Raw genomic sequence first — 20,803 nt, forward strand, 5'->3', positions numbered from 1 at the left:
TTCTATTCAGGATTGTGATGATTTTGCAGACAAGAATGAAGCTGAGATTTAATCAATTCTTATCAGATTGTTCTTATTTAACTGATCTACAAGGATCACAAGGATCCATTTCTAAATGTAAGTTACTCTTGGTTGCAGAAAATTCAGTGGACTTTCTCCATGTAAAATTATGCTACAAATTAAATGCATTAATAAGGCAATATGTACTACATTTCCAATTAAATGTTTATATAATTGGGCTGCTGATTGGGATGTATGTAGGTATGTATGTTATTCCAGCACTTGACAAGAAACAACATAGAAAGTCTGGTCCCACAACTTTCCACAGTACCTTTCTTTGTAATTAAATGTCAATCAACAATAAATGAAGGAAAGAAGAATGACTGATTCTGGTTTTCCAGCAAAAAATGCATTTGTTGTAAATAGTATTATAAATCTAACATTGGGTGGGTGGATAGATAAATAATAAAACAATCAGAAACAAAAACTAAATCTACCATCTAGGTTATTTAGAAACCCGAACAAAGAAATAGCTTATTTAATAAAAACCCTGAATTCTTACAATATCTGTCTGCAGCAGATCAATACATGACCCATAACATATTGTGAACTGAAAATTTCTTTCTCTTCCTTCCAAGCATTGTTTCAAATTGGTATTCATTTTGTCTAAGTCTTACCGCCCAGTCCTTGCTTATGGAACTATAAAATCTTTAGACAACATGGCAGAAAGAAATATTTCTAAACTCTTCATAGTTAATAGGATGTTACGGTTATCCCCCCTTTTTTTCTGCTTTTATAGAGTGTAAGGCTAGAAAGAGATATTGTTTTGTTAGTCATGGGTAGCTTTCATTGAAACATTATTTTTCTAGTAGTTGCAAGAATAGATATAGATGAGTTAATATTTGATATGTTTAAAAGAAAATCTGCTTTCCCTATCTCTAAACCCAAATTAAATTCTTGGAAATTTCTGTATTGAGATCTACTTCTCTGTAACACATGAAGGTGACAGAGAATAGCTTCAGAGGAACACCTACTATATGTTTCAGAGGAATAATTGTGCCCACTAAACTTATCCTCTTTAATTTGCTTTGCTTTCCATTTGAGAGGACAGCAAAATCTATTTCCCAGACAATTTTGCATAGCAAAGATATTAATACTGTGGGGTTTAATTGTATCCTGTGTTTAAATACATTGTGGGTGAAACCCTAGACCTCTCTTTAATTGCTGTGAGAAAATAGCCTGATTTCTCTGAGATTAGGCACACGCTTATGTATACTTTGACCCAAGAGTGCCTTCTTCAGAATTAATCTTCTAAGGTAGTTAGGATTTACTATTCAGTGAGTGTGCTGTGGACCTATTCATGACAAACGGTGTCTAATCAACCAACCTTACCCTCCAGACCTTTCTTTGACTATTGGAGTTTTCCTTCAGCTACTGATTTCACACATCCCTTGTCCAGTTGCTTACTAGCAAACCAGCCTCAGAGGAGGCAATTGGAGTAAACTTAATGATTCCTCTTTAATTAAAGAGGTTTATGCTTTAAGTAATATCCTTGCAAATTGGAAACTAGCAGAATGTCCATTTCAGCTGCCGACAAACTGACCCATTCAGTTCATCTCACAATATTTCACTCGCTATTGATGGCTGCTTTTTTTGGAGGGGTGGGGGGGAGGCATATTATAGTGGTTTCCTCTCTCGTCTATGAACCAGGATTCCATCTGCTCTCTTGCGACTGTTGCTGTTAGATATTGCAAAATGTGCTGCCTTTCAAATATTTATATTCATCAGCGTTTGCTTTGTTTATATTTTTGGCAGCAGAGTTTCTATTAAAAATGGGCTTCTCTGCTTAACTAAACAAAATGTGTCAAAATGGACTTTGCTTCTAAATATCGGCAAAGTACCTTTGGCAATTGGAAGGAGTTCAGAATCAACACACCACCCCAAGCAAGTGTGTGAGCTACACTCACATCTGTAATTTCCTCAGACGTTTCTCTGGGAAAAGATTTTGACAAAGTATGTGCATTCCTTTGGCTGTGTCCCTTTGCCATAAATGGGAATAATAGCATATGGGCAGTTTCAAAAGGCAAATGTCATAATTTGCAACCTCCAAAGTGGAAGGCAAGCAAACCAAATTCACAAATCTCAGGGTCCCTGAATTGCTGCAGGTTTGGCAAAAGGATGCACGTCCTTTCCTAAGGCCTTTTTCTTTTACATTGAAATCACAGGGCATAGATCCTTTGTAAATGACTGTGCCCAAAATGTTTTGGTTTTTTTTTTTTTGGGGGGGATGACAATTAGAAACAAACTGTAGATATTCATTATATTGAGGACATTAAAAAAAAATCAAACAGATCCAGATTATAATTTAACTGGGTAAGTGGCTCCCCCCCATACTAATGGTTATATACTTCAATTTCCCCCTCCTTCCCTGTCTTGTTTAGCCCCCCTGTTCAATATATGATCAGAAGCAGACTCAAAGGAAAACATTTTTGTGGTCAACTCTCTAGCTATTGTTACAGCAATAAGCTTTGCTTGGCTGAGAGCGTGTTGCCTGCCTGTTCGAGTCTCTCTGGAGGGAAATGCAGTCTTCATTAAACAAGCCTTTTAACAGTAAGCCAAGCTTGATTAAAATCAGATACAGATGAAATCATTCCTTTACCTTTGTAGTTCTGGGCCTTTGCAATAATTCTGGAGGCTTAATAATACTTAAGAGACCTCTGGAATCCTACTGAACAGCCGGTTATTCTTTGCAATCACTCTTTAGAAAAGTCCAAATGAATGGTAACTTATTTCTGTCCTAAAAATATGTTTATGTGATGTGTGCATAAATAACAGGAGGACTGGACAAAATTTTACGTAGTTTACAATGCTGCATGGAATCTTTCTGCAAGCACTTCCTGAGATTTTCTTTTTTTTAATAAATAGGTAGTCTTCAAAATTGTGTTCAGTTGTCTGATTCTCGTTGTCAGAATATACATGTCTGGCAACAATCACAGGTGACATTATGTTAACACAGAGCTATCGCTCTGTCAGATTCACTCAGTATTTGACCAGTCACTCTGATTTTTCTTACCTTAGACCTTTTAAGGTATGTTTATAATTTTAACAAACATCAGACAAAAAGAATGTGAGCACTGTTTTCCTCATTAGGTGTCAGGGAGTGGAGGGTACAATGGACTGGGCTTCCTGAAAGCTATTAAACCCATTGCCAATCATTTAAAACAAATTTCAAATTCAGTTTATTAAATTCTTAGCAGTAAATGTGAACTCACTAATTTGAATTCAGGATTGATTTTGTATTTGTATTTTTTTATTTTTTTACTAAAAGTGGATATTGAGTTCTAGTCTTGCCCTAAGTATGAAAGCTAGCTGGTTGAGAGATTTGGGCTAGCCTCTGTCTCTCAGTCCAATCTATCTGAAAGAGTTGTCAGAAAAATAGGAAGAGTAAGGACAATTAAGTATGTTCTCCGCCTTGAATTATATACAAAAAAAGTCAGAAAATAAATACACATGGTGTATATTTTTGTTTGAAGAGCCAAATACATGAATTTTCGAATTCACACATTAGAGAAATCATTGACTACATCTTCAAGTCTTTCTTGCAAGCCCACAGGCCTGACTGTTGGATAAAGCCTTCATTCAAAGCATAGATCATTTACTTTTTGATCATTTACTTAAATGTGCAAAGATAGTTTCAAGCATCTGAATACAGAGAGCAGAGGTTTCAATTCAGCCCATCTGTGAGTAAGCAAACAACTTTAGTTAATCAGGATTCTGGCTGCATTCATGACAGCAGGCCTTCAATTTGACTAGATTGCTTTAGCAGTATGTGTTTAAAAGGCCCTAAAACACTTTTTCTACAGGTTTCTAATTTTCAATTATTTTTTTTACATGTTGTACATGGTCATTTTAATTGCTCTAACATTTGAGCAACATTGGCATAATCAGGCCCTATGAAACCTACATTTTCTTTAATCCATAGCTATTGTGAATGGATCCTGCCATAAGTAAAATTGTGAGCTGTGATTGTTGTGAGCTAGATTGTTATTTGCTGCATGATTTGTACACAAATGAGATGATGGGCAACCTAAATAATCATATCCAAAATTTAAGTGCATATCCAACCTGTTACAAATGTTGACATTGAGCTGACTATATTACATCTTCATATAAAGTATCACTAATTCCCTTCAATCAAAACATTTCAACCACAGATTTTCCTTTGTGGTATGCAGACTGTTTTTATCTATACATTTGCTTACTTCTTCAATCAAAACAAAACATGTTCTTATAAATATACGAGAAATATGCTATTTGTCTAACATCATTTGACTTAGATAAGTCAGAGTATCAGTTTCAAAAATTAAAATAAAATTATCAGCACCATTTTTGTGGTTATCCTTTGGTGATCTTTACAATGTACAGGTTTATTTCTATGTATAGCTCTTGTATTAAAACATCAGATACATTCTTGTCATAAATGTTTTGTCTCTAAGCAAACTATTTAAGAATTGTATGTTCAATTGCTAGTTTTATGTGGTATGTTCCCATTCCATTAAGGATACATACAGTCTTTCAGCTAAAGATAAACATATTATTAAAATATATATTCTAACAAATGTAATTAAGTATATAATACAAATCAATCTAGTCATGTTTCATTCATCCATTCTCTTAAAATGGATACTATGCATATTTTTTAAATTTTATTTTACTTTCCCATTTTAAAAATAAAAATCTCTATAAACTAGTTCCTAGTTTAAAACTCTAGAAAGAATCCCTAGATTGCATCATAGTATTAAATTCTGGTTCACCAATCTTAGTAATTGCCTTCCCTGTAACTAAGCACTTCATTTGTTCAAACTTGCAGGAGCTGTTTTTGAAGTGCTGCATTAATAGAGCAATTCTGCACTTTACTTTTATTATGTTCCAACAATGGCATCTTTTATTTTCTAGAAATTTGCTTTGTATAAAGAAGTGAACATTAGTGTAATGTATAAATAGGCTTTTCTCTGTTACATGTTGCCTATTGCTTTGTGGTTTTTGTTTTGCTTCAATCATTTGACCAGACATACTAAATGTCCATATTTAAAATGAATTATTATCTCAGGATAAAAAAAAATACTGTCTTATAATTGTGACTAGATAATCCCCTGGATCACCTATCCTTTTTGCAGTTTAAAATAGAGGATAATTCACAATTTGGTAGCTGAGTGACCAAGGGCCAACATCTCTGTAATAACTTTTTAAATGAAAAAGATGATGAAGTATATTCAAATCAGATGAGTCTATTAAACTTAGTTTTTCAATTATTTTAAAGAAAAATAAAAATATTTCTTTAAAAATGTTTTTAAAGAAAAACATCCTGATATCTTATCAACTCTTTCTACTGCCACATTTAAGTACCCAATAGAATAAAGATATTGTTTCAGCTATTTCACCTGTAGGTCTATGCTAAAATCTTTATTATTTATTTTACTTCTCAATACATTTGTCGATACAGCAGGTTTTGCTGAAACTATTAACTTGTTTAGCCATTTTATCTTTTGTTTTCTATATTGATTTTTTTTAAATTACCATTATCATTTTAAATAAATATATTCAAAAAATTCTTTAAAAATACAATTACATGATTACAATAAAATACAAAAATAATAGTGTCAGTTTTATATTTTTAAATTAATACCAAATGTATTAAACAGAATATACTTAAGCATTTGGAATTTTTTGGATTGTAAGTTTCTTTGTTGAAAAAGTAACCAAATTATTGTCTCTAAAAGGTGGGCAGTGGTCAAAACATTTTATCTCTGTATACTTGGCTCTATTTAATCAATGCTTTCCTTATTATTTATTCCTTATTATTATTTCATATAATTTATTATAATTAGAATTTATTTATTATAATTTATTCAAGACTTAAAAATAAAAAATGAATACAAATTAATATAAATAATGAAAAGAAAAGAGAAAGCTATCAAAGAAAAAGCTAAAAGTGCACAAAAGGAAAAAGTTAAAAGACAAATAGAAAAGAAAGAAAAAAGATACAAAGAAGTAGCTTCCAGTTTACTTCACAGCAGTAAATTTACCTCTTCCCTATGGTTACAACTTAACTCTATTCTTTCTATAATCTATTCTGTCTAATCATCAAAAGCATAAATCTCATTTCATGCAGAAAGTCAGAAAGGGTTTTCCAGTCAGCAGTAAATGCATATATTATCTTTCCTCTAATCAAATAAATTAATTTAGCCATCTCAGCAAGTTCTATCAATTTTACCACTCATTCATCCATTGTTAGGTAAGTTGACTCTTTCCATCTCCATGCACAATAGCAATCTCATTGCAGATTCCATGTACCAAAAAAATAAAAAATGAATCTGTGATTTCCAATTGTTTGTCCATGCATTCTGGCTTTAATTGTGTATTAATCTTCAAAATCTTCTATTATATGTATTTGAACCCAGAATTTTCTAGCTTTGTTACATGTAAACCAAACATGATAAAAATAGTTTTAAATTTGAAAGGCCCTAATACTTTCTAGACAATTTATCTGGTAATATACACCAATGATACATTATTTTATAAAAATTATGTTTAAGATTATAATATAATGCACTGGATCTGTTAGAGTTTTTATGTAGTCTCTTCTGACACCTCCATTTAGAACTTTTCCAATTTTTCTTTATTTTTTACTAAAATTTCCCTCAGCCTTAAAATCTTTTCTTTCTTTCTTTATTCCTTTGTAACCCATAAAAAATATAATTCACCAAATGGAATATTATCCATACATTTTTAAAATGTGGCAATTCTTTAGCTGTAAAATGACTTTACCCAAAAGTGCTTAAAAATGGACTTTGGTTGTGCTCATGTAATAATAGACTGAAATTACAACTGTGAGCATGATTGAAATCCTTTGACTTCCAGTTATAATCTCCTCATGAGGAGCAGTTGTCCAGAGTGAAAATTGTCAATCTTACAATGCCTTCTTTTCCAAATCCTCAATAGAAGCTCATTAATCAATAGTTTTCTCTGTATATCTTCCAATTTTCTTTTTGCTTTGAACTTTATTTATTTAGAAGACATTGTTTAACTAGTAAGATCAGGAGATGAAGGCATGCTTTTGTATGTTTGGGAAGTAAATGCATTGAAAGATGCATCAATTTTTCCACCATTAAGACCATGATCCTGAAATGTCCCTCCATTTTTTTTAAAGAAATAAATATCTTTAAATGACTTGTCACTGCCTGCCTGTTCTGTCTGCTTATGGATAGAGCACAAAACAAGTATGAACATGGATAAAAAAACACATTTTAAAAAAAGTCTGTTTCAGTTCCTTCCTTTCCCCATTTTGTTTAAACACAATTTCTTGCTATGTGCAAAGGTTACCATTTGGTCTGCAGAGTGTTGGAGCTTAGCATTAAAGTATTTCCTCCAGGAGTCATGGATATAGTAATGTCTTGGCCCCATAGGCAACAGTTGATTAGCAAAAGCCAACACTCTCTCTTGTGTTAGGAAGTGTTAGGATTAAGCACAATGATTTATAAACCACAACACATCCTGGCTTCAAAAATAAAATCATTAATTAAGTAAAATGGTTTGTGATGCTACATACTTTTTTCATAACTTTTATAGCTTTGGACAGGATAATAAATTGTATGGGTTTTAATAATTTATGAAGTGCCTGTTGCTCTAATGTGAAAATATTAACTTCACTTGCCCTTTTCCTTTGGCAGTGATGTCAATAATATAAAATAATAAGGCATTTTGTTTCCTTCCCCCTTCTGGATCTCAACTAGCAGCCATGTGGCTTCACAATATCAACATCTGCTTGGGTCTTCATTAAGCCTCCCACCACCACTACAAAAAAAAAAAACTTTGGGAAGAGAAGAGAGTTAGTTTTGTTGATGTGATCTCTGACCTTGCAAGGTATTGGCAAAGGGTAAGACCTTTTCAAATGAGAATATTTCTTTGAGAAAAAGCTTGCACTTGTTCCTTCAGCAAACCCATTCCACGTCCACAGGAACCATGCAACAGTTTTTACGTATGTTTGCTTTGGGAGATCTTTGAACAAACATAATGATGTGATCTCTTCCTACTGATACCATAATAGAGCTGTGAACCTAAAATCAGCAAAAAGTTGCCTTCTTTTGGACATACTATCACTTAGGATGAGATCCAATTGTCTGCACTAACACTGAGGGAACATTCAAAGACTTCAGTTGTTTTGGAATATCTCAGTTGCAGAACATACTTCTCAATGTGATACTTGCAGATGTATTGGATCAGTTGCTTTTGAACATGTTGCCATAGAATTGTGGAAATTGGAATCTAACATATTGGGAGGTCACCAAAGTGCAGATGGCTGCTGTCTGGTTCTGAAGATCAGAAAAGGGGTTGATTTATTCCCAGTGTATCAGTATTCTTGGAATTAAAGAGTGATCCTGCTTTTCTCTGCAGCTCTTTAAAAGAAGACCTTCTGCTGCTGTTATTCTTTTGGCTAGAGAATATGTCACTTTATATTCTGCAATGCCATCATACATTGCAAAGAACTAGAAATAACAAGAGTCCACAAAAGAGCATGTGTCAATACAACCTGGTCTCCCTATTGAATTTGAGGCCAAATGTGTTGTAAATACAACAAACAGGGTGATTGTTTTGAAACATTTGCTCTGCAGTGATGCCTCTTAGTAATGCCCAAATGGCAGAAACTATAAAGAAGTCCATTAAAGGCCTCGTGAAGAAAAGTATTTACCAAAAGGAAATTACCAAAAGGAGATGCTTCTTTATATACAGGTTCACTGAAATTAACATGTTGGTCTGTAATGTGCCTTAAAACTAGAGATTTTGGGAACCTGGCTGTTGTAATGCATATAAAATCTTTGCCAATCATTTTATTTCATCTGAAATTCCTATAATGTTGACATATATTTTTTTAGATCACTAAACTGTAAGGCACTCTTCAAATTCTGTCTTTAACTTTCAAAGAATTCTACAAATGGCTTGTGTTTGAGTCTCCATTGTTACCTTTGTAAATGCACCATATTTTTCTGTGGAAATCAATTTGTGGGCACAAGTGTGTTACACCTTACTTTCTGTATATGACCTACATTTTAAAAGAGGGACATGCTGCATTTGCAAGCACTTTGATCTTAATGGTATGCCTCTTTTTATTAACTTCCATAGAGGTAGTTTTGTTCTAACCAATATGGACAATAGAGTGTATATATAGAATCGAGCTGGAAGAGACCTTGGAGGTCTTCTAGTCCAGCCCCCTGCTCAAACAAGTGACGGCCTAGTTCATTTCAAACAAGTGGCTGTCTAGTTAAAAACCTCCAGTGATGAAGCACCTACAATTTCTGAAAGCAAGCTGTTCCACTGGTTAATTGTTCTTACTGTTAGGAAGTTTCTCCTTAATTCCAAGTTGCTTGTCTCCTTGATTAGTTTCCAACCATTGTTTCATGCCCTGCCTTCTGGCGCTTTGGAGAATAATTTGACTTCATTTTCTTTGTGGCAGCCCCCCCAAATATTGGAATACTGCTATCATGTCACCCCTAGATCTTCTTTTCTCTAGACTAGCCAAACCCAAATCCTGCAACTGTTCTTCATATGTTTTAGTCTCCAGGCCTCTAATCATCTTAGTTGCTGTTCTCTGAACTTTTTCAAAAGTCTCAATATCTTTTTTGTAATGTGGTGACCAAAATTGGTGCAGTATTCCAGGTGTAGTCTTACTAAGGCTTTATAAAGTGATACTTCCCATGATTTTGATGCTATGCTTCTGTTTATATAACCCAGGATTGTATTAGGTTTTTTTGCTGCTATTGCACACTGCTGGGTCATATTCAAGTGATCATCCACTAGGAATTCAAAGTCCCTCTCACAGTTACTATTTTTGAGCCAAGTGTCACCTAGTCTGTTTTTATATCTTCAATTTTTCCTGCCTAAATCTAAACCTTTGTTTTTCTTCACATTAAAATTAATTTTGTTGAATTGTTTAAGTCTGTCAAGATCTTTTTGGATCCTGAGCTTGTCTTTTGGAGGGTTGATTGAGAATGAAATAAGATTGGTTTGGCATGAACTGTTTGGTTTTTTTTTTACAAACCCATGGTGGATACTAGTTATAACTTTACTTGTTTCTAGACGTTCACATATCTGTTTTTTGATTATCTTTTCCAGGACCTTCCGAGGTATTGATGTTAGACTGATTGGTCTATAGTTTTCAGGGTCTTTCCTTTTCTTGAAGATGGAACTATATCAGCCCTTTTCCAATCCTTAGGTATTTCCCTGATGCTCCAGGATTTTTGAAAGATATGATAAGTGGTTCTGAGATAAGATCTGCCAGCACCTTCAGAACTCTGAGATGTGATCTGTCAGGTCCCATAACTGAGAGAGGTTTTTTTTTTAAAGCATCAATATTTAGATTCCTCATTTTTGCACAATTTCATTAAAGTTGAGAATAATTTTTGTTAGGTTTTTTTAATCCTGAATTTATTGTTATAGAACACACCTAATACTCCTTCCTTCCCCTATTTTCCACACAATAACAATCCTCTGATGTGATGTGAGCTGACAGACAGAGGGAATGACCCAGACTCCCAGCTGGCTTTTGTGGCTAAGGTGGAACTAGAACTCACAGTTCTAGTTCCACCATAGCCGTAAGGCACCAGGCTAGAAAATCTCCTGCTTTCCAGCCTTGTGCCTTAACCACTAACCAAACTGGTTCTTACCAATCAAGGATACACATTTTGAAGCCTAAGGAGCAGCATAAAAATTAAATAAATAAATAAGAAATTAATTTACTTTGTGATAGCAATTATGACACGATATTAGGGATGGTTTTGGATGTTTAAACCTCCTTATACTGTTTCAGATAATTGCGTATAGTTAGATCTTATCAGTGTAAAAATTCAAAGAGTGAACAATATTTAACAGTGTTCACATAATTCTTGAAAATAAGTGTTCTTGATATCATGTGACATGAAGTAATTTTAATTTGGGCAGAAGGACAGCCTTCAACTTTTTCATTAATTTCTGCCTCTAGTGCAATCACCTGTTGAAGATAAATCAAAATAAGTTTGCATGTATACATAGATGTTGACCAAGCGTTATACAGAATCTTACATTATTTCATCCAGGGCAAAATAATCCCTTCAAAGTATGCTATTATTTGTCTTTCTGAACAATGCACTCCGGTTATCACCTCAGAACACATCTGATTTCTAAGTGAACTTCAAATAATTTCTTTGTTCCCAGCTTGGACAATCATATTATATCTTAATAAGACCTAAAAAAGTCCTATTCAAATGCATGGTTAATGCAGAAGCCTTTAAATAAATGAAATGGCTGCTTTGGCAGAAATTAGTTCAACAAATTAATTTTAAGATTTTATTTTATTTTATGAAGCCTTTGATCATAAGCCGCTTTCAGAAGACTTCTTAATATGAAAAGTTACATGAAATCTTTTCTTTTTTTAAAAAAGGGATGATTTGTGAAACTAAAATATGGCTAATACTATGCATAAAGGCACAACAATTATAGGTCTTTCTTGATTAAATGTTTCTCTTAACTGCTGTGGTACGATTGCTGTGCTGTATCTAAAAGCAACAGTACTTATGGGAAGCATAACACTGGGAAATATTATTTTTAATCCACAGAGAAAATCCTTTGCTTATTTTATAAAATAAGACACTGCTGATTTTCCTGGATAAAGAAAAATGAAAGGAAAAGAAAATGAGGTAGGGAAGGGGGCAGCAAAAAGAACAACCCTGTACAAGTTTTATAATGACAGAGCATACAAACTTCTGGCCCAATTCTCTTTCAGGCAAAACAAACAAACAAATCAACAAATCAGCACAAACACAGAACAGATGTTTGACTGAAAGGAGATTTAGCTAAGGCTAGTGGGGGTCATTTCTTAGATGTCAGCTGCTTTGAGAAAGCTATGTATTAAATCATATCTGATGTCTCTAATCTACTATAAAAATCTTCATAATAGAGCCAGAAATCAACTAAGCAATGATTAGTTTTTTCTGATGATGGAATTATTAATGGCATGTTAAGGATTAATTTTAAAATTCTGCTTTCTTGTATCACTTGGCTTCTGCTTAACAAAGGGAAGTATTTGTATGTTGTTTAAGGGAGATATATGGTTTCAAGGGAAATAAAAAGGAGTGTTTCTTTTTTTTTTTCTGAGATAGAACAGTAGATAAAATTAAGGAAGGAGATCCAAGATTTCATTAGCCTTTTATAGAACTCCGAGGTAAGATATTATTCTATAGCTTCATCCCAAAATTGACAATACTACTGTTGTTTGGAGAGCCATCATTGCATGAATTAAACACTCTGGCACTGAGCTTTATCCAGCGGTTCCATTCCACTGATAGCCAAAGTGAGAAGACTTGTGGCCCATCTGACTTGCTGTATAGTTCACCCCGTTCAGAAGAGCTTTGTGACTTTGTCTGATGTTTGAGGAGCAACATTTTACCTGGGAACAGACAAAGGAAGGAAGAAGCAGAAACCCACTTCCATAAGTCCATTTGATTCTGAAGCTCTAGGCTGCATTTAAACCAGTGCTTCCCAAACTTTTTCCTTCATTGCCCAAAGTCACTTTTTAGAATGTCCTTTTCACCCTTTGTGAGTAAAACATTTTAAAACAGTTTAAATGTCCCTTATTGTGATTGGGTAATGGGTTTGTGGGTTATTACCCATAGAAAAACCACTTTTACCTAATTTGGAATAATTTACCCAGATTTGTGAAACAGTGGTTTAAATTTGTTGAGAGTTGTATCTATCCATACATACATGTGGTGGTAATGATAAAGAGAAATATTCAGGGATGAAATTGCACTCCAAATTAATGACTGCATGAAGACAAGCGGTGTGGGGGAATCAGTGGTGTGCTGCAGTCAGTTTAACAGCCGGTTCTGTGGGTGCATGCTTTTGTGTGCAGGGAGCATTCAATAAACACAATTTGAACCTCTCCAGCTCACATTCTAGCCCTTCCCAATGAGTAGAACAGCTTAGGTGCAGTAATCCACTTTGCCACGCAAATCAGCTGAGCTGCAAAAAAAGGAAATGTACGACAGGATAGGGTAGAGTGGATGGGCAGGGCCAACAGATCGTCGTTCGTACCGATTCACTAGAACTGATGCAAACTAGCAGCAGCCCACCACTAGTGGGGAATGGGCTTTATTATATTTTGAAGCAACAAACTGAACAAATTGCACTGTTTTAAAACAGGAGTGGGGAACCCTGATGCAATCTGCTAGGTTCCATATTTGAATGTAAAGTTACAAGCATTTTTATACATTCTCATTCCTTAGGAGGCACACTATGTATGTGTATTTAGGGCAATATGTTTTTCTGTATTTGCATCTATGGTGTGATTTTCTTCCTGCAAGAATAAGATGGGAAAATTGTCTAACAAAATTTAGGCCACAACTGCCACAAATTTCATTTGTGTATGAGTGCATAATTTCAATTTTATCTGAGAGGTTTGAATGTGAATATTGAACCAGGTATTCTAGTGGTTAAGGCTGCAGTCTGGAAACTGTGAGACTGTGAGTTCTAGTCCTGCCTTACGTATGAAAACTTAGTGGGTGACATTAGACCAGTCTCTCTCTCTCAGCCCACCTCACTTCACAGGGTTGCTTTTATGGGAAAAATAGGAAGAATAAAGTCTATGAAGTATGTCCACCACCTTGAATTATTTATTGAAAAAGAATAATGGTGGGAAATAAATAAAAATACTAAACAAAAATTATGGAGTTTGAAAGATTAACTAGTTCTGTGTGTGTTTCCTTGCAAAACTGCACATTTTGGAGATTTTCTTTTCTTTTCCAGCAAACATTTTAATGCTGACTTTTAGCTCTTCAAACAGATAAAAGGTCTTTCTCCCTCCCATGGGTGTCATAGAATGTAACTCCTAGACTGAGAAATAAGCTAAGCTGGAGAGGTATAAAAGTGGGCTTGGGCGTTCTATGTTCTATGCCTACCACTCAAGGATGAATGTGAAATGTTCTACAACTACAAAGATTCCAAAGGAGCAAAGTAGTGAAAGTGCTTTGTTTTTAAAAACAGAAGGAGGAGATGTTCTCATCTTATCATGAAAGTTTCATACTGAAACTGAGTGACTACAGTTGTAGCTCTGTGGATTTGAATGACAAAGGTCTCCAAGTCACTTCCCTAGAGGCTTGTTTCAGATTAAAGGAAATGCTCACAGCCAATGTTACTTTTATTAGCATATTCGTCTATTGGATTTCTATTCATTTCTCCTTTAATTTTGTCACATATACATTGGCTGCATATAGCCAAATTACCAAACAGTAATATACTCTTGTACTGGAATTTGGAATGTTCTTTTTTGTGGGGAAAAAAAAAACCTATAGCTTCTCAATAACTTTAACTAATTAAATTTACACATTACAAATAAAGCCAAGCCAATAGAACACAATTTATTTTTACATACTTGGAAGTTTTACATCTTCCATACGTATGAACTTCTAACCATCATGGTATGTTGTCCTGCTCCCCCTCCCTCAAAAGGCATATATGGCAAGAGTTCTACAGTGTTTATTCATCCCCCCGCCTCTAAATAAGTCCTTGGAAAGCGCGGATTCTGTGCAAGTCCAGATTCTGAGCTCAGTATAACAAGAGTCACTGGTAAACAAGTCCAGGAAAGAACAGGAAAGCAGTCCACGAGCCAAGCAAGTCAGAATACACGGCATGACCCCACAAGGTATGGAACTGGAAATGTTGCTCCAGCAGTGCTCAAGTATTCAGGGTGGGATTAAGTAGGCAGTGCTGGTGCAACCCTTTATGAGAGGCTAGCGTTCTCTGAGCCCTGATCCTGACCAATACTCGCCTCCACACTTTCCTCTGCAGACTCAAACTTATTCTCTTCTTCTAAACTCGCATCTGGAGAGGGGTCCGGGAGTGGATGACACATGGCCATAGTTAACTATTCTGGCAGTTAAAGCCGCCTAAGTTGGAAGCTGCCAAGAATGGAAACAATAGCTCAATATGTGCTATTCATTCATCTATCCCATGAATGGTGACATCATTTTTCAAAATCTTTGAGTAAAATCTTGTAAAATAGGTAAGACTTTTCAAAATATTGTTTCCGCTCATTTTGAAGATATCATTGGGAGAAGAGATCTTTCTCAATATCAGTGTGTGAAAAACAAGCATAAGTAAGTCTTTATCACTCTTAGATCTTTTGCAAGTGATTGTTTTTCCTAACAAATAATTTGAAAAATGTACACAGAAAGACACCATGAATAAAACATGCAATACAACTTATGTACTCAGAATATCTTCCACATTTTTCATTCATTTTCTTTGTTAACAAAAGCATCCAGTTAGCCTCCAGAGCTAATACGAATTGATAATACTATAATTTGCATTTAAGAATGAGAACATTAATTGTACTGCCACATTGTTTTTATTATGACAATAAACAAGATTTATTCTAATGAAGGCTATGATATAATAACTTTAAGTTAAAGCACCACTATGCGTTTGCACATTCCTCTTTCTAAACTACACAAGTACTGTATTTACTATTCCAAATGGTGGGTAACCATAAAAAACATTTTGATAGTTTAAAGAAACTGTCAGTTAATTTTATTTTCAGCTTACAAAACAGGAAACATGAGACACCGATAAGGAATAAGCACAAAGTGGTCCCATAGGAAAGTGGCATCTAAATTTACATTTAGGTACTTGAAAATAAGCCCTGCTATCTCAATGGAAGGCAGCTTCTTTGAAACCAGGAGGAAGAGGAGAAGGAGAGAGTAATAGTAGACAGCATAAATGCTGTTCCTGCCAAGTTGTCAGTTTTCAAGGTGATGGTATCTAACAGCTGCAAAGTGGGTTTTTTATATTCCAGAAAACTGTAAACCTGCCAAATCTGAGCTTTTAAAAAGTGAGATTCATTTTATTCTTCAGAAGCCTAGTCATAAGCTGTCTTATGCCTTCAAATAGACATTCCCAGTGTGCTTCAAGAGGATATTAAAATTTTATTATTTCACTGCACAAACCCACCTGCTCCTCCCTGAATCCCACCTACTTCCTTTTAAATTTGGTTTCCAAGACACTTTATAAACATATCAAGTAACTTTAACTGGTAAAAATCCCCATTGGCTGATGGGGGTGGGGGTTGTGGGGGTGGGGGAGCAGAAAAGTAAGTGCAATTCATTGAAAATATGTTCTGTCGAGTATAATCATGGAATGTTTAGAACCTACTTTATGTCTGTAAAAAAACATTGGTTTGGGTTAGGCTACCAGCAAGATACTTCAGAAATGTTTGAATTACTAACCTTGGCCTAATAAAGATTCTTGCACACCCAATGTTCAGGTTCTTTGGCCACAACCCTGAATAATATGGTGGGATATTCTTTGTACCCAGAAAAAAAATACTTTATCTGACACCTTTATCTGTGCCCATAGTTAAATGCAAGTAGTTAGTCTTAGGAAGGACAAATGAAAGTTGCCTGCTGTGCCCTTAATGTTGACACAAAAGCTGCAAAGGAAGATTTTATTCACGTTCCCTTGAGTGTGAGCAGTAACCTCTGAATGATAATGAACTCTGTTGGCCTGGATCCTGACTGTGCATTTACACCCATGGAAGCAAACACAAAGAAGAATATACGCAGTATATTCAGGAAAGCTGAGTATACATTTTACACGGTGATCATTTTGTCTCAGTTAATTTTGCATATTTATTTTTTCCCCTTTCCTTCTGAAAACAGAAGTTTGAATCAAGTGTTTCCATGTTGGTGCTTTTCTACTAATAAGCTGCATTTTTATTTTTATTTTTTGGGGGGGTCTGGTGACATTTCATTTTGCTTTTTATTTCCTGAATACGCTGTTCTGTAGTCTAAAGGATTTCATGATAGCTTTTTTGTTTTTGTTTTGTTTTGGCAAAAGCATTGGTTACCTTAGTTAACTAGATAACTATTCATAGCAAAGACAAAAAGCCTGAATTGCAAAGGGAAGTGATTCCTCCATCAACTTTTAGGGCAACTTCAGGCCAACTTTAAATGAGTAAGAGGTCTCTTTCAAGTGCTTTTCCAGTTATATGTGATCCCCAAACCATCAATGATATGCAGAGAATTTATTACTTCTGCCCTACTTACTTGTAAATAAGAACCATCAAACAAATTTGTAAATTCATACATGTAAACTTTGACTGTACAACTATTTTCAAATATGCAGGGGTTTTTTTTTTAATGTAACCTTGGACATTTTATTGGAGGCAGGAAAAGCTATAGAAGTTTGAATTGTGCCTCTGCTAGCTTATGGAATTCTTGTGGAAAAAGGTTAAGTACAAAATGAAAACTATTTGAAGAATACAGCCTTCCTTCCTTCCTCCCTCCCTCCCTCCCTCCCTCCCTCTTTTCCTTCCTTCCTTCCTTCCTTCCTTCCTTCCTTCCTTCCTTCCTTCCTTCCTTCCTTCCTTCCTTCCTTCCTATAACTGTCTTTTATCCTTGTCAAATCTCTCCCTGTCTACATCTTATTATTGTCACTGAGTACAAGTTCAAATCTGAATGTTAAAAATCTTCAACGATTACTGAGTTTCTTCGTAGAGCTTTTCTGTGAAAGTCAGGAACCTCTGCTTCCTCACAGTAATTCCTTGATAGTTTCTGAGGGAATGTAGGTAAAACAGTACCTTCTGTCACTGGCCTCTTAAATTCCTCTCTACATTCCCGAGCTTTAGACTGATCCAGAAAATAGCCTGCTTTGTAGAATGTTTACCCTTGCCTCTGCACTCTGATGGCAATAGTCCCTTGACACTTCCTCTGCCATCTGTTTGAGACTATGGTTTGCAATATAGAAGAAGTAATAAAAACCCATTGTAATATATTTAAACAATGCAATTGGGGAAGGTGTTTTCAAAGAGAAATGGAGCACTTCCTTGGGAACTCAAGATGTTTGGACATCCTATGTTATTTATTTATTTCAAAACCAGCACTCTTCCTGTTTTTAAATCATAAAGATTAAATTGTCTAAAGTAAGCCGAAGCTCATGAGCAGACTAAAAGAGCTAGAAGCACACATCTGTACATTATTTTTTTCCTGTTATTCATTACCTCTCAGCATTAATGTTCAATGACTAATATTTGAAAAAGAATCCAAAATGTTGAACAATAGTCTCTTGGATGCTACAGAATTAGGGATTTCCCTGGGTGGATTACTCATACAATTAATAAGTAGTAATTCACAGGCTAGTATTCCCTGTTTGCTTATTTCATTTTGAAAGGGGAAAAAACCCTTACTATATTTTAGAATGCTAGTGACTTCTATACTGAAATTGAAAAATTAACAGATTCCAAATATAGTATATTAATTCAATTCATAATAAGCAGGATATTGTATGGTTTTTGCCATGTCATGTAAAGGCATGAGTTCCTCTCATCTATTTTCATAGAATCTCTTCCAGCAATACCTAAACTTCCAAAACACGATATTATGTCCCAGAGTAAGAGATCAATCTTGTATCTAATGGCTCTCTCATTCTAATGCAAGCATATCACACTGAAATAGCCAACCCATAATCAAAGTATCTGGTATGCAGCAATGTGCTACACAACACTTACTGGGAAACAGTGTTCTAATGTGGATGGAGACAATGCAGTTCCTCGTGTAAAGGCAGACAGTTGTCCTCTTTTATACCATACATGGTCTGGAAGTAAAAACTTCTGCCATAGTACCATCACCCACTGCTGTTATATCGATGGAAGTATGCATATTCTCAGTTGTATGATTTACCAGCACAGGCTTTCCTGGTTTCAATCTTCACAATTTATGTTTGTTATTAGACTGACATTTTCACACTTACCAGCTTTTAGGAACATAAGCATAAGGATTAAATCTGTTAAAGGTAAGGGTAAGTGTGTAAAATAACCAGTCAAAAAGTGAAGCATTCTTTAGGAGCAGAAAGCATAACTGCGACTGGTATTTTTAGACACCACTCTGAAAATACAGAATGGCTGCCTGGATGGCTGGATTTATTGATCTATGCCACATGAACAAACATGATGTAGGGCGTCGATGAAGTAATTCCCTAATATTTAGATAGATGGTATCTCTGTATAAACGGAAAGGCAAGATCTAACATTTTATTCACAGGAAGGCAGAAGAGAGGTTTGGAAAGAAATTAAGGGCATGGTTCAATTTCTTGCAGTGAATATTAAAAACATTTTCAGGTATTCCTCAATCTGACAACCATTCATTTAACAAGAATTTGATGTTTCAACAGCATTGAAAACACTTATGAGCGTCGCGGCATCTGCACGTTCACATGATCAAAATTCAAAATTGGTTGCAGCATCTCAGGGTCATGTGATCACCATTTGCAGCTTTCCCAGACAGGTTCTGACAAGCAAAGGCAATGGGGGGGGGGAGCAGATTTGCTTAATGACCATGTGATTTACTTAACAACCATGATTTGTTTAACAATCTGTGGTAAAAAAAAAAGGTTGCAAACCCAGTGCCACTCACTGAACAGCTCCCTTGTTTAGCAATGGAAATTCTGTTCTCAATTCTGATTGTAAGTCAAGGGACTATCTGTGTACCTATCTGAATGCAGAAATATGTATCTTATTCAGTGAAATGTGGTCAGAACGAAATCAAGATCTTACAATCCATTTCCCAGTTTTCCTACTAAATTATAATCTTGGGATCCATAAAGAAGCTAGGAACTTAACTTGCCAAATCCAATCAGGTTTTGATGATCCCAGGAACATCTATCTATTACATACGTATGTACATACATACATACATACATACGTATGTACATACATACATACATACATACATACATACATAACATACTACAATTATGGAAAATAGCTTCAAGACCATTTCCACTTACCTAATCAGAGATAATTTTAAAGACATTTCTTTACTGAGATGATTATTATGCAAGTCACAAAGTTTCTAGAATAAAGTCATATTTTTGAAGGAGCTCAGTGAAATTTATTCTGCAGGGTAGTTCTTATTCTGTCAAACGTATTGAATAACATAGAATTCAGCATAAGAATTCATTATTCAGGGGTGGGATGCTACCAGTTCGGCCTGGTTCTATAGAACCAGTAGCTCTGAAGAGCAGCAGACACCAAACTGGTTCGGTGTCTGCTGCTCTGCTTGGCCTATCCACCCACCTGGGCTCTTGGCTGTCCTTTATTTCCTGCTTTTTCAACCTCAACTGCTTTGTGCAGCACAGCTGAGGTTGAAAAAACAGGAAAGAAGAGTAGTTTGAAACACTGCACACCCGTGTGCAGTGCTTGTCAGCTGTCTGGGTGGCACAGCTGAGGTTTTTAGGAAATGGTCTACATGCACGTGCAAAATGCATTCTCACCAGGGGTGGGATTCCACCTGCTGGAGAAATGGCAAATCATGCCACTGGCTGGCCCCACTCCACCCCACCCTGTCCCACCCACTCACTCCTTACCTGGCATGAGCACCATCAAACTTGCCTTCTAAGTTGCTATTTTTCTTCCCGTCCATCAGCTGTTCTACTGTGCCGGGAGATTTAGATTAGCTAGAAAGCAGGAAACCATTGAATTTCTTGCTTTCTAGCTAATCTAAAAGCAGAGCTGAGCCTGAAGCTTCTATTATTCTAACTCAGGTAGCAGATGGCAAAACACAGATCTCTAAGTGAATCTGTGATTCTGTGAGCAACTCAATCTGCTTGCCTGCTCTGCCTGATTTTGGGTAAACGTTGCTATTTTTAATAAAAAAAACAATATTTACATAAATATTTATAATATTTACATACAAGCCATGCCCAGCCAGTCACATGACCA

The 20,803-nt window shown here is 35.3% G+C and overlaps 2 protein-coding genes across 8 annotated transcripts in view; one reads left to right on the forward strand and one right to left on the reverse strand.

The window, feature by feature from the left end:
- Positions 1 to 1,741, reverse strand: part of LOC148126160 (uncharacterized) — a 90,538-nt gene extending 88,797 nt beyond the window's left edge. For 2 of the 5 annotated variants that reach the window (XR_015742896.1, XR_015742897.1), the window contains exon 1: positions 1,636 to 1,741. The gene's annotated coding sequence lies outside the window, so the exon portion shown is untranslated. The remainder of the gene's footprint in view (positions 1 to 1,635) is intronic. The other 3 variants (XM_087930093.1, XM_087930092.1, XR_015742898.1) reach the window with 2 other exon arrangements.
- The window catches only part of ADGRL2 (adhesion G protein-coupled receptor L2), a 361,637-nt gene that overhangs the window by 14,353 nt on the left and 326,481 nt on the right, over positions 1 to 20,803 (forward strand). The window lies entirely within an intron of this gene.

Source organism: Pseudonaja textilis, chromosome 3 (genome assembly GCF_049901715.1).
Source record: "Pseudonaja textilis isolate UNSWEBS1 chromosome 3, rPseTex1.2, whole genome shotgun sequence".
Lineage (NCBI taxonomy): Eukaryota > Metazoa > Chordata > Lepidosauria > Squamata > Elapidae > Pseudonaja > Pseudonaja textilis.